The sequence below is a fragment of the Grampus griseus genome (genome assembly GCF_964374135.1).
Source record: "Grampus griseus genome assembly, chromosome: 15".
Lineage (NCBI taxonomy): Eukaryota > Metazoa > Chordata > Mammalia > Artiodactyla > Delphinidae > Grampus > Grampus griseus.
Genome location: NC_139009.1, coordinates 60,824,976 through 60,838,389, shown reverse-complemented (window position 1 = coordinate 60,838,389; position 13,414 = coordinate 60,824,976). Strand labels below are relative to the sequence as shown.

General features: G+C 33.1%; 1 protein-coding gene across 2 annotated transcripts in view; it reads left to right on the top strand.

The window, feature by feature from the left end:
* Positions 1 to 13,414, top strand: part of EXOC6B (exocyst complex component 6B) — a 711,196-nt gene that overhangs the window by 446,079 nt on the left and 251,703 nt on the right. The window lies entirely within an intron of this gene.

The window sequence follows — 13,414 nt, the reverse complement described above, 5'->3', positions numbered from 1 at the left end:
TGAAAAACATGTCACAGAGTAATTTAAAAGATACTTCATTATGTACAAATATATGCATATTATGTACAAATATATGTGTTCTAGGATGAGAATATTTCATATTGTACAGAGTTTCTCTGAAATTAATCTAACTGCAATGAATATGAAGTGGATTTGATGGTGGTGGGTTATCTTAACAAAATAATTCTACAGTTCATTCAGAGACAAAATTGGAAAATATTTGCCAAAAAAATATGAGAAAGAAAATTAATGAGTGTGGTCTTTTCAAATATAGAAAGGTTATTATGAACCAAAATAACTTAATATTCTTCTTACACTGGAATAGACTGGTAGATTAAAGGAATAGTTAAATACAAAATCTATAAATATTTCAAAGTATAAGTAAGAATTTAGTATATGATAAACATGGCATTTAGCAATTGCTGTTACCAATACTATCTGCTCATTTGGGTAAAAAGCATATTAACTCTGTCTCATATATCAAAATGAATTCTAGATCAAATTTGTGTTCATATTTTTAAAAGAAAGAAATTATGGGGAAACCAATAAAAATATTAGCAAATATTTCTATAATCTGAAAGTGACTCACCATCATAAGGATGACACCAAAGACTGAAATCATTAAGGAAAAGGTTAATAATTTGACTATAAAAAATGATTTTTAACCAGTTAGGTTTAATGCACCTAAATGGTATTAATTAAGAAAATAGAATGTAAGATTATCAGTAAAAACAATTACAATAAATATTCCCAAAGGTTAATATCTATAATATATAACAAAATCACACATTCTTTCAAATTTAATAAGAAGATACAACTTGATGAAAAAGTTTACAAAAGTTGTATTAAGGCAGTCAGAAGACAAGAAAAATAAGACTAGTGATAACATGAACAAAGCATGTAATTCTAGTAATAAGATATATATAAATTTGTGGTGTATTTTTGCCTATAAACTTGCCAAAAGTAAATAAGAAAATGATAACGTTCAATATTTATGATTAATATTTCAGGGAATAGCTCTCCTGATACATTTCTGGTAGGTGTGTAAATGGGTATAGTCTTCTTAGTGGTTAGTTTTTCAATATCTCTCATCTTTTAAAATTTGTTTACCTTTTATCCTGCAATCACATGTATAGCAATCTAACTGAAGTAATCATAGGTATATTATAAAATTCAGATATAAATATGTTCATCATAGTGTTATCTTTTGTATAGTAAAGAGTTGGGAATAAATTAAAAGTCCAGTAACAGATTTATTAGCTAAATAAAGTATTATATATTCACATAATGTGATGTCAGTCATTCACTAAATTAATTTAGATGATATTTATTCATTTAAAAATATATTATTCATCTCTTAATTTGAAAAGCAGATTGCTTTTCAAACTGGTTGGAGGCAAAGTGAAGTTCAATGATGCTCTTGATTTTAATCCCCACATCACTCATCACCTTGTTCTTTTTTTTTTTTAATATTTATTTATTTATTTATTGGCTGTATTGGGTCTTAGTTGTGGCACTCAGGCTCCAGAGTGCATGGGCTCTGTAGTTGTGGCACTCGGGCTTAGTTGCCCGGCGGCAGGTGGGATCTTAGTCCCCTGACCAAGGATCAAACCGTCCCCTGCACTGCAAGATGGATTCTCAACCAGTGGACCACCAGGGAAGTTCCCATCACCTTGTTCTTAAATAGAGAAGCCTGGGACCTAAGAAAATAAAAAAGGGAATTCCCTGGCTGTCCAGTTGTTAGGACTCAGCACTTTCACTGCCAGGGCCCGGTTTCAATCCCTGGTCAGGGAACTAAGATCCTGCAAGCCACTTGGCGTGGCCACAATAAAAAAAAAAAAAAAAAACCCCGAACTGTAACAATATGATCTCATTTTTATTAATATACATATAGGAGCATTATTCATCTATATTATATATAGTAAAAATCTAGAATTAAATACTCCCTGATTTACTGTACTCATCTTTAGTCTGTAATTTTTCCCTTTTGTTTATCTGTGTTAAAAGTATTTTTTCCTGTCATGAAATATTTATAATCCTGGCTTGGGAGAAGGTGATGTTTAGAATCATTAGTCTCTATCTCAAGATTATTTTGTCTTTGATAATTAATTTATATTAAAAAAAACCACTTTTATTGATGAAAGATTTTTTTAGATGTGTTTCATATTTTGAAAGGAAAATGGGCAGTAGTATTTTGGTCATTATGTCTCCCCCAGCATTGTACAGTTATTTGAGTGAGTAAGATTTTAGAGTATCATAGGGTAAAAATGCAATACTGCAAGTCAAAATCATCCTGTATAGGTATTCTTAATATTCAACTTTCTTGTTTTTTTTATTTCTCTATTCTTAAAATATGAAAACAACCCTCATACTAAGTGTTACTGTTCATACATGTCATATAATACAGTGGTTCCTATATATACAGGAGCTATCATATGTCAATACCATACTTACTTTAACATCCAGGCAATTTAGAAGTAGTCCTCTGAGTTAAACTCATGTTTGTCTAACTCCAAATACATGCTTTTTCCACCTATAGTGATGTGATCTTTGGTACAGGGTTATATTGTAAGTAATTAGTTGAGGGTTTTTTCCTTTTTTTTTTTTTATTCTAAGCTACCATTGCTACCTAAATACTATACAGTAACCTCTCAGTGTAGATTGAGTTGATCCTACCATTCATAATCACCTTACCACTTACCATTCAGAATTGAAGTCAGAGGTAATTCACATCCCTGAATCCTCAATATGGCTTTCATAATTGCCATGTTTTTGTCTTGTCTAATATAGAGATGTCTTTCTGAAACCACACGTTCAAAAAGTAGTCATATTCACCAACTATTGTATTCATTAGAATCAAATTAGTATGATTTCTAAAACTGTCCCTTGTTCTGGTTTTCCTCAGGGAGCAAATTAGATGACTCAGCATATATGTTCATGTTCCCCAGCATGCTAGATAAATTCTTCATGAAACCTCATTTTAGTAAAATGTATTAGCAAAACAGAGCTGTGTCTAAAATTCACTCTTGTACATTATTAGCGAAAGATGAGAGAGGAAGGAGCTAGCTATTTCTGAGAAAGAACCAGAGTCATTTGTCTTTTAATAAATATAAATACTTCTTTTCATTTAAAAAATTCCCTAGCAATAGTGACTCTCTGTCAAAGAGGATTGAATGATAGGAAATAGGGATATGGAAAGAACTGTAAAGAAAACAGCAAAGACTGTCTCGTTCTCTTACATTTTGAAATCCCCGGTTTTTCTTACTTCTCAGGGATGTTTTGTCACCACAATAGCGACAAAGCTAAAGGGGTATGTTAATGTGTGTGTGTGTGTGTGTGTGTGTGTGTGTGTGTGTGAGAGAGAGAGAGAGAGAGAGAGAGAGAGAGAGAGAGAGAGAGAGAGATGATATCCTAGATTACACTTTATTAGACCGTGAATGATTAGGGGAAAATTATTGAAATTTGTAACTATTTTCCCCTTGAAGTTTTGGTGACCAGGGTAGCTTAGCTCTTTTCATGAGGCACCCACAAATCATTGTAATAATAAGGTTTCCACAGTTAGACTTCTAAAATGTTGCTGTATCCTTTGAATTAACAGATGAGGTAAGCACACAAGCATTTTATCAGGCTCCAATTGTATAATTTACAGTTGCATGCATAGCTACTCATTTTGCATGCTCAGCATAAGAACATACTTTTGAGAGCTTATCCTTGTTATTCTGATAATTATCTTTCAGAAATGCTTGAGAGAGAGGAAATACTGTCTCAAGTAACAGACCCAGAGGAGGGAATCTTGAGTTAGTTTTCTTTGTCTGCTGTTAATGTTAATTTATATGACCTGGGGCAAGATCTCTGTTAACCCACCTTGTTTTGCCTTAGTTTCTTTGTCTGAAAATACAGTGATACCTGTCCTTGGTCATCCTTCCTGGGCAGTTACTTGATGGCTTATCTTTAAGGGAAAGTTATTTTCTACATACAAGTTCCTGAAATTTTTCCTGTCTAAAACCCTTTAAAAACAGGCATTTCTGGTGGCACACCATTTAATTCTGTGAACTGCTGCCATCTCAAGACTAACCAAATGATTCTGCTATTTAGAAACTGTCAGTGACTTCCATTAAGTACAAAATCTGCTCTGTAACCATCAAGACTTTCCATAATACGACCCCCGCACTACCTTTTTGTCTTTGTCTCAGTTTTCTATTAGCCCAAGACTGAAGTATTGCTGTTTGTCAAGCACACTCTACTGTTTTCTACCCTTGGTGTTTTTTCGTGCTTTTGTCTACTTTTACTGCTTCTGCCCCTTACCTGTATCTGTTGAAATCTTACCCATCCTTCAAGACTCATTTGAAATCCCACACCTTCCATCAAGTCTTCTCCAGTTCACTTAACCAGATGTGACATCTTCCTTTTCTGTGGCACTTCTTTTACGGCACTAGCCTAATTCGGTCTTGGGTGGGTTGTGTCCTTCATTTGTGTGCTTACTTCAAGAAATGGGAGGGTGGTAATTAAGATGTATGTGTGCCAGATGCTTTACATGTGTTATATGTCATCCAGTTAATGAAGACTCAAAATGCCTCAATCAGATAAGTTTTACATTTTAGTAATGAGAACATGAACTCAGGGAAGTAATGTACTTTGTAAGAGATACAGCATATAGGTGTCAGGGTCAGGATTTAAACTGATTTATTTGAATTTAAAACTTTTCCATTTTACCATCTTACCTACTAGATTGATTGCCAGATGTAGGGCTGAACTCTGGATAGATGGAGACTTTGTCTTATTCATCTCTATCTCTGTGTACAGTTCAGCATCTCCCATGAAATGGTACACAGTAAGTTTTTGTAGAGTTCTTGTTTTGAATTATAAAATAAGTAAATTCCTACCTGGGGATCAAAAACCATTTTGGGATCATATACATTATTAAAAGCAATCATTTAATTATTAAAAATAAAAGTCATAAACTATTATTCTGAGATAAGGACCAAAGGTTTGTTTGGGTTAAAATTCTAAATTGGTCTTTTTCCTTCCATATTCTTTCTTGCTTACCCAAATAAAGAAGGTAATTGTTTTTCAAGTGACAGAATTTTAATTATTTTTATAATGCCTTGCATTTGTGTATTACTTTATTATATTCAAACTTCTTTTGCATATTCTCATTGTCTCATTTGGTTTTTTAAACAACCTCTATGATGTATGAATAGTTATTATTTTTCCTTGTGGACAGATATGGAAACTGAGACCTAAAGTGGTGTTGCGGAAGGTCAGAAAATGAATCATTAGTAGGGGTAAATCTTAGGTTTTTTTACTCTGAGTCATGCTTTCTCCACCATATAAAACTGTCTCTCAATATTTGATAATAGCTACTATCTTTTGAGTACATATCATGTACCAGGTACTATATTAAGCATGTTTTCTGTGTGTGTGTGTGTTTGTGCGTATGAATTTGTTGCAAGGAATAAATGAGAATGTATGTATATCATATATGTACGTGTATATATATATGTGTAGACATGTATTTTTTTCCTCTCTTGGAGCAAAATTTAAGATTTACTGATGATTTCTCTGTCTATTGAGAAATTGTTCCCTTTTTCTGTGCGGTTAAGATTTTGGCTATTTGAGCTGCATAGAGTACTTCGAAATAAAATTAGCTCATTATTAGTGTGGTATTGGAGTTGTGAGTTCAGTTAATCACTTACATTCCTTAGGAGTTTCATATTTCTACAGAGATATCTTTGTATGAGCTATTACTTAGCACTTTCCCCCCATAAAACTACTATTAGCAATAGCCATAGCCATTGTTTCCGGTAGTATTCAGCCAGTAGTCCTTTGCCCCTTTAATGATATTGGTCGCTGGGTTATCTCCTGCTCTTATAATTATTAAATAAAAGAGTAAGAAAGTTTGAGTCCAAATACTAATCCTTCTAATTCTTTATTTGGTGATGAGATAAAGTAGAAAATAAGGAGAATCTAGAGCTTAAAGGACTATAAAATCCTACAACTTTAACGCTCCATATCTGATATGCTGTTTAAGAGTCAGAGATACCAGTGAGAACATCTTGGCTACTGCTGTATCTGACCATCTTAATATCTTGGATACCTTTATAAAATGGAAAGGAGGCTGCTCTGATTTTTCTCATTGGTGCTGGGGTAATGGGAAACTGGATATTTTCTGAGGACAAAACAATTATTTCTATATAGCTTATAATAGCAAATAATTAAAAACAACCTTAATTGTATAATAGGTAAATGGTTATATAAACTATAATACTGTTGCTCAATGAACTATTATGCATTTATTAAAATGAATTTTATGAATATCAAATAACATTGCAAAATATTTATAATATAATGTTAAATGAAAGAAGCAGAATGAAAATTTTGTAAGCAAAATGATTACAGGTATGTAAAACTCTAAAAACATGTTAAAGTTCAGAAGGAACTATGTTAAATGTAAATATTTGTGTTTGTAGTAGGGCTTCCTAATCTTTTTCAAATTGTGTGTATATTATAATTTTTTGTTATTGGTATTTTAAAAAATATTTTTAAAAAATCTTGAGATTTCATAGCTCCTCTTCCAGTTCATATTTGCCATTGCTCATACAACAGTGAAAGAAAAAAAATCCACATTTTAAAGTTTATTTATGTTCTGGTCTTCTTCATTTAGCTCATTTCAATCTGCAAATTAACCCCTTTTTACAGATTAAATTTAGGTATAGACAGTAAATCATTGCCCAAGATCATACAAGTAATACATGGTAGAACAGAGAGGCCTCTCATGCTGAAGCCCATGATCCTTTACTAGAGTAAACGCGTTGCTTTTTCCTAAAATTTCAGACTAAAGAAGATGTTTGGAATATGTAGGGTTGCTGTAGAGTTGAGGTATCCTAGTAAAGTTCTAGGCAAGAGGACTGAGAACCATGATCAAGATTAGATCAGGGATAATAAATCATAACTGAGGACAACTGAGGGTATGTGGTTGTTAAAGGAAGAGCATAAGGCAGAGTTTCTCTTTATGCCAATGTATTTCCAGATGTGTACTCCAGAAACACTGATGTCTGTCATGCCCTGTTTTCATCAATTTTTAGTGATTCGTATGCCTTCTAGTGTAACTCTTGTCCATACTATGTATATTTCCCATAATTCCTTTACATAAACCATTTGACTTCAGCCAAGTGTATCTATTCATTGTTCCTAAACATACTATGCTTATTCCTGGCTGTGGATTTTTGTTTATACGTTTCTTTCTCCTTGGAAGGACTTCTCATCTCACTTTAAAATATTTCCTTCCTTTGAAATACAATTCAAAGCCTATTTTCCCCATGAAGTCTTTCAGGACTGGTCCCCTTCCTCTCCAGAGGGAGAAAAATCCCAAGGGTTTGACTTTCTTGTAAACAACTATAGATCTTATTATGTCCATTCTCTATTTGAAATTTAAGATATATTATCTTTAATTATTACTTTTTCTATATATTCCCATTATCATCAACTCAGATTACAAGTTCTTTGAAAGAAAATGTCTTAGACTTTTTAATATATCGAACACTGAGTAAGTATCCAGTGAATATCATGAAGAGATTGGATATGTCTAAAAGGGACATCATGTATGGAAACAGTGACCTCCAACTCAAATGACTGTTCGCCATCACATGACATCTTTTCTGATTACAGCTCTTTATTACAAATTTATTTTGCTTTACAATTCCATTTCATAAGAATGAGGTTGGGAAAGCAGTGAAAATGTATTTATCCAAGTTCCCAAGGAAGAAATTACCGCTGCTTAGGAATATTGCAGTTAGGTCATTATAAACTACATTTTTACTTCTTTGACAAGATGGTAAATTTGAGCCTGCCATTTGGTGCCAAGATACTCTAGCACATCTAGTGCACATACTATGGGGTGAGGAGTTCACAGTTAAATTAACAGGAATCTGGCACATGCCACTGTTCTGCAGTACTTTCATGGTGGTTTACAGCCACAGTTTTAATATGGTTTAGTAAGTGCTTGAACTTCTCCAAACAAATAACACACATTATTGGAAATCAGACACAGTGCATACTTGCCTCTGGGGACTCCTCCTACTTTGAATTAGGAATTGCAGGCTTGTTGCTTTTTAGCTCCCTGGTTGTAGATGAGGTCCAGGCTCTTCTTAGGGAAAAACTACCATCTTGAAAAATTATTTTTGTGACAAACATATACACACACAAAGCCAAAAAAATGAATTTTCTACCCTGAAATACTTCCCTGAATGTATTACAATATATTTTAAAAATATAACAATGCATTTCTGATTATGTTAAGATTATCTACTTTTTCTTTTCATTTCGTTTAGGATAATTTGATTGCCCTTACAATATTCCTGCAAATGAATTATTTACTACCTTTGTTCCAAGATGGAGACTTTTTTCAACACTTACAGTGACAATTAAACTAACAAAGTGAGGACGTTTTATGTCGTGTCTTTGAATATGAGTGTTTTGTTTTGGTGAATTGCTGGCTTTTGTTTTTATTTTAAGTTTCATTGTTTCGTATCTTGATAACTCCTTTGGAAGATAGTCTTAGGATCAAGAACTGACGAGGACCTGAAAATGGGAAGCTGTCTTTCAATAGACAAACAGGCCCCAACTCTGTAGGCTCAAGGAGTCTAACATGAACCCTTTGTGAAGGTAGTTTTCTTCTATGCCTGTTTCTCCTATATGTGAATATAGATCCAACTGGAACTGTGTAAAATCTAAGGATTGTTCTCTAGAACTGTATTTTTGGTGCCATGTTGACCATATCTATATTTCTGCTGTTGTAAAACAGACATGGTGACCCCTATAGCTCATTGTTTTATGTAAGAGGCCCTTGAAGATATGTGTTTTTTTAAAAATACTCCATCCTTGAGAAAAGGAAATAAGTTTATTTACTTATTTTTAATTGAAGAATAACAAACATATAGAAAAGTAAACAAATCATAAGTACATAGTTTGATGAATTTTCACAAAGTAGACATACCTGTGTCATCAGCACGAAGACCAAGAAACAGAATATTACCAGTTTCCCAGAAGACCGTTCTAGCCTTTCCCCGTCAAATCTTCACCTTTCTCCCTGTGGGTAATCTTTATCTGTACTTCTAATACCATAGCTTGATTTTGCCTATTTGTGGAATGATACAAATTCCATTCTTTTGTGTCATATGTATTCTTTTGTGTCATTTCTTAGGTTCACCGTAATTAATCTGTGATAACTAGCATTTGTTCATTCTTATTCCTATATAATATTCCATTATATAAATATGCCATAATTTGTTATCTGTTCTAAAGTTTTTAGGCATTTGAGTTGTTTCCAGTTTTTGGTTATTAGAAATAGTGTTGCTTTGAAACTTCTTGTTTATGTATTTTGGTGAACATATTTCTTTTGAGTACATACTTAGGAATGAAATTGCTGTGTCATAGTGTATGAAAATGTTCAGTTTCCTGCCAAACAATTTTCCAAAGAATTATATGATCTGTATTTAGGTTTATTTGTCTCTATCATTTTAATCTTTCTATTGGATATATAGTGGTATTGCATTGATATTTCATTTGAAATTGAACAACATTTCACATGCTTATTGGCCACTTGTATATACTTGTATATACTTCTTTGTGAAGTGTTGTTCAAGTCTATTGCCCATTTTTTAACTGGGTTATCTGCCTTTTTATTAAAGATTTTCTGTTCAGGATATATTTAGTTAAGCAGCTGTGGTATGTTAATGGCAAAAGGAACTTTGAAGATATGATTAAGCTAAGGTTCCTGAGTTAGGGAGATTATTTTGTAATATCTGGATGGACCCAGTGTAATCTCAAGGGTCCTTATAAGAGGGAGGTAGGTGTGTCAGAGTCAGAAAGGGAGATGTAATGATGGAAGCAAAGGTCAGAGTGATATAGCCAGGAGCTGGGAAACGTGGGCAGCTTCTAGAAGCTGAAAAAAGCAAGGAACAGATTTTTTCCTAGAGCCTCCAGAAGGAAGTTGCCTTAATTTTAACCCTATAAGGCCTATTTTGGACTTCGGACCCCCAGAACTGTAAGAAGCCACTAAATTTGTACTGATTTGCTGCAGGAGCAGTAGGAAGCTAATACAGCTGTACTCAAACTTTTGGTCTTCAGACTCCTTTTTATTGAGGAATCCAAAGAGCTTTTGTGTATGCTCTTCATATCTATCAATATTTATCATATTGAAATTAATACTGAGAAATTTAAAAATATTTATCTATTTATTTTAAAATAACAATACACCTATTATTGTTAATGTGAATAATATATTTTTCAAGAAAATAATTCTGTTTTCCAAAACCAAAGAAATTTAGTCAGAGGAATGACATTACTTTTTTTTTAATATATAACTTTAATGTCTGGCTTAATAGAAGATAATTGGATATCACAAATCTACTTCTGCATCAGTCGATTGTGATACATTGTTCTGGTGGAAGTATATGAGAAAATCTAGCCTCGTAGATATGTTGAATAAAGGAGTATTTAACAGCCTTTTTCAGATAATTTTTTATACTTTTTGATACTATAGCAGAACTTGACATATAATAGATTCTTATAGGTTAGTTGCAATGTAGAATCTGAAACCTTATCAATGAATTTTTCATATTCTGTAACCTTAGAGTTCATTGGTCTATTTTGTACTTTGAATAGATCTTTTACCCATGCATGATTTTGTAGCATCATGCATTGTTGATTTAGAAAATATTGGTCCACTGAGTTATCCAGATCTTCCAAATGTTGACATATTTTAGTATATAATATAAAAAAATCACACTCAGTATTATTACTACCAGTCTCATTTAAAAAGTCTTTAAGTACTGGTGAGCTATATCATGATGGCAGATACTAGTTTTTCAAAATTCAAAATTTTGCTTGTAAGCTTGAATTGTGTCATTGGCAACTAATACTGTCAGTTGTTTTCTTTTAAGTGGCAGACTCATTCCGATCATTTTCAAGAAAATCCCTACCAAAAACCCAAGTCTGAATAACCATAAATTTTCTGTCAGCTATTTTTTCAAGTGAAAAGGATGTTCCCTGAAAAAGGGAGCTAGTTCACCTTGCAACTCAAACTATCATGCAAGTGCTTTTCTTTATCATACTTTAGTATGCAGCATAAATATTTTATGCATACTTACCAATTTGTCACAATATAAAAGGGACGTACGTACTCAAGGGTTGGGATTTAATAACATTAATAACTTTTACTGCTTCTTCAAGGACATTCTTACACAAAACTGGCATTTGTTTTATTGTGCATGCCTGGCATTGAAGAATACAAGAATTACCAGTACAGTTTGGTGCCATGCCATTAATTCATGTTAAGGCACCAGTTGTTTTGCCCATCATTACTTTTGCAAATGTCAACACGAGGGAAATGTCATCAGTGCAGATTTCAACATGGTGAAAAAAGCAAATAGCATGTTAATGTTATTGTGAAAATTGTTTTGAATTTGTGGACCCTTGAGAGAGTCTGAAAGACTCCCAGGCATCTGCAGATTACACTTCAAGAACTACTATTCTAGTTACTAGTCTTTTATACCTGTACTGCACATATTTTCTTCCAGTTTTTGGCTTGCCTTTTCACTCTCTTAATGATGTCTTTTGGTGGTACGTATTGCTCTTTGAGAAGTATACATTTCTTATTAAATATAATTTTCAAAATTAAACCTTTTTTCTCCCTAAGGGATTGAAGTATTGGTCATGACAAGTTGTTCATGTTATCATTTCCCTATTCTACTTCTCTGTGCCACATCTCTGATTCCTAGTCTCTCTGTTTTCTTGGTGATATTGAGTTTTCCATTCTGTACTGTTGATGTGTATGATCTCTCTTCTTATAGGTCTGCATTCTTTAATTATATGTATTTACTATATTTTACTTTATGGTTCAAACATCACAGGTAACCTGAAGCATTCATGATATTAACTGGTAGATTGGAGAGGAAAAGGGAAAGATTATAAAATTATATCTCAACGATTTATGTGAAGTTAGGTTCCTCTAGATCACAGATAGTTTTTCATTAACAGTTGTAGGCCTGCAGAAGTTTTATTTCAGGTAATGATTTATTCAGGATTATCCTAAAACCATGAAAACTTTTATGGAGTAAATAATATTGCTTAATATGTGGTAAACATTTAATAAGTATTAACTATAAAGTTTGTAATAAATAATACTAAATCTTATGTAATAGATGTAACATATTATTATTAAAACTTTAAAATTCTTCTATAGTATGTATATAAGAAACATCCATTAATTTGAGATTATTGAAGGAATAGTGTTGATATGCTACCTTGTCATAAAGGAAATATGAAAGGTCAGTTACTGAGGGGACATTTAATTGTGATCTTTCTTTAGGGTTTCCTTTAACAGTGGTCCATAGGGATGCATCCAGTGGTTTTTGTTTACCTCTTTACCTTCCTCATGGAACCTGGACTCCCATGTGTAGGACAGGGACTGAGTCTGATGAGCATAAGCTTTATAGCATGTTGAGTTTCAATAGTTCAGGTCTGATCTTAGTTCATGGCCCCAGTCTACTGCAAATGATATGGCAATGATTAGCCCTAATCATACCTATTCTACGATATTGAGGGAAGATTGCTAGACCTGGCATGATTTTATTACTGATGCTAACTGTGGAGAGTCATGAGGAACATCTAGTAATCTTCTGTCTGATTCAATGAATTCCTCTATTTTACATAGCATTTGATCTGCTTTTGAGTAAAAACTGCCACTACCGAAAACTACCGAACCACAATGTCTTTATGGATAACTCACAAATATTTACTTTTCTTATGACTTACCTTGACTCTGTTTTGCCATGAGTTAATAAGTAATCTCTGTCACTGTTTAATTCATTTGCTTTTGAAATATCATGTGAAAGTCCGATGATTAACTTTTAATATGTTTATACCATCTACAGTATATGATCTCTGCCTTTGAAGGCCCTCTGGTAAACGTGCTTTCTCTGATTTCATGGAACCTGAGCAGATATTTGGCTCAGTTGCTTCTATCCAAAAGCCTGGGGGCACTCTGAGAAAGTGATCTTGTCCAAACACCAGAGTTTAGCTTCTTTTTCCTCTTTACTTCAGATTTCTCTGCGGTCTGTTTTACCCTCTCTGTAGTAACAAAGTATGTGAATACTGAGGAGCCTGCCACAATTTTCTGGAGTTTATTATTTTTCCAAAGGATAGACTTTCACATTGTTTTAGAAATAAAGCAGTTTATAGCTTGCTGCTATGAATATTGTTCCTGACTCTTACCAGTAATTTGCTGCCTTTTTATTTTAGAATAAAATTTGGATAACCTCTGTTTCCTCTTCTAGAAATGGGAAATCCAAATGCTGGAAAAAGTGGTTGTATGGAAGATAGATTAGACCTGTTTTGAATGGATCTAAAAAGT